Source organism: Musca vetustissima, unplaced genomic scaffold (genome assembly GCF_032173495.1).
Source record: "Musca vetustissima isolate MV318-11 ecotype Yass unplaced genomic scaffold, APGP_CSIRO_Mvet_v1 utg102711, whole genome shotgun sequence".
Taxonomy (NCBI): Eukaryota; Metazoa; Arthropoda; class Insecta; order Diptera; family Muscidae; genus Musca; species Musca vetustissima.
The window spans coordinates 91798-93981 of NW_026888944.1; positions in this window are offsets into that span (position 1 = coordinate 91798).

Below are 2184 nucleotides of genomic sequence, written 5' to 3' on the forward strand. Positions count from 1 at the left end.
AAGTAAGCAAAAAATAATCCATGACTAAACTCAACTTTTTATTTACTTCAACAAGTGATGTGTACTTAGAATTCCTTAAATCGGTCGGGATTTATACGTTCTGACTCAACTTCCCGAGCTCAGTCAATCAAGTCTGCTGATTGACACCACGGAATATGTAAATGTAGTAGTAAACGACAACCGATTCTCAGCGATCACCGCAATCCTCTGTGATTGCATGAACCACAGCGTCTCTGGTCGACCAACCTCCTTAGAGTTAACTTGTCGTCTAACCATAGAAGTAACTTAGTCGTATAACGTCTACGCGTTATTAACAGGTCTCAGCGCCGCCACCATAAATTACAAGAGGTAATTTATTTGTTGTAATAAAGAAAATAATACCACCAAATAAATCCGAGATATTTAGAATAGTAAAACTAATAATCCTTGTGTTTTATTTTCTTTGCAATTTCTTTTCTTTCTATTTCATACACCATCAACTGCTTGGGAGTTCTCTTGTTGTCGCTTGCACCACTCTCTTGAGTTAATAAATTTATCCCTCCAACCACCACAGTCACGGCGAGAAGTAGAGCAAACCCCTCGCCTAAACAGGGCCTTTTCCTGGGGGCTATGTCATCGTATATTGTATGTTTGTAGGTTAGTTATGTTCTATGATACTTAAATGCCAATATTGGTTTAGATTTACATATTTTTCACCCGACTTGCTGAAGAAATAAATCCACAATATTAATTCGCTTACGATGTCATTTAGTTTGACAAATTAAATATGTAAAGCTAGAATACCTATATATCGAATCAGATTTATATATCTTCCAAGTGTTTATGTATCTTCAATGTTATTTATAGTGTGTTCTGTTTAGATGTTCCTCTTTTATTTATTATATGCAGATCCACGTTGCAACACAAAAAAAAAATATCGGAAATTTCCTCAAAATATGATTGATAACGAAACTCCGAATTAATATCGTCACCATAAATGCAAACGGACGTAACTACACTTTTACTTATTTTACAGAAGAAGCAAAAAACGCTATAAAATCTATAGAAATGGGGTATGGCTAAATTTTGCGGTTAATTTTTTTCAAAGTTTAACCGCATTTATTGTTTGAAAAATGAGCGAAGAGCGAATATCGATTTGGACCATTACCTTGTGGCAGCCAAGGTTCGCACCTGTCCGTCTTAATGTAGCAGCAAAGGTGCGATCTAATGTAACACGGAAACACGACGTCGAAAAGCTGCAAACACAACAGGAAGCAGAGGCCTACTCCGCTCAACTTACCCTTCTGCTTACAGAAAGCACTTCTTGTCCGATAATAGTATAGAAGCACAATGGCAGAGAATTACCCACTCCATGCAAACTGCAGCAAAAGCAACACTTGGGTACCAAAAACCACCATCAAGAAACCCATGGTACGATCAGGAGTGTCGTAATGCTACTGATGTGAAAAACGCAGGGTATAGGGCAACCCTGCAGACAGTAGGAACACGTAACGTGATGGAGAATTATCGGGAGAAAAGGAGAGAAGTGAAACGTGTTTTCGGAAAAAAAAGAACAAGTAAAACGTGAGCGTAAGCAAATCGAGATGTACAGGAGTCCGGAAATGTTACCAACGAGTGAAACACCAAACCGAAGGCTTTGGCGCAGGCACACCCTCCTGTAGAGATGAAGATAGAAACCTGGTGACAGATACAGAAAGTGTATTGAGGATATGGAAGGAGAATTTTGAAAAGCTTCTGGTATGAAATAGTGACGGTGAAGAAGATACCCCAGAACCAATAAGAGATGACGGTATAGAGTGTATACCACCAAATGATGAGGGCAGAGTAGCAAATAATCGGCTGAAGAACAATAAAGCAGCAGGTGCCGATTGATTACAATTCAAGACCGGTGGTCAGATTCTGGTCAGGAGTATGCACCAGCTTATTTGTACAAATTGGCTAGATGTATGCATGCCCAATGATTGAAAGCTCATCATCCTGTGTCCCGTGCAAAAAAAAAAAAAAGGAGACAAGACGATATGTGTCAACTATAGAGGAATAAGTCTGCTTCCCATAGCATATAAAGTGCTATCCAGCGTGCTGTGTGAACGACTGAAGCCAATGGTCAATGACATTATTGGACCGTACAAATGCGGCTTCAGGCCTGGCAAATCCACTTTTGACCAGGTTTTCACTCTGCGCCAG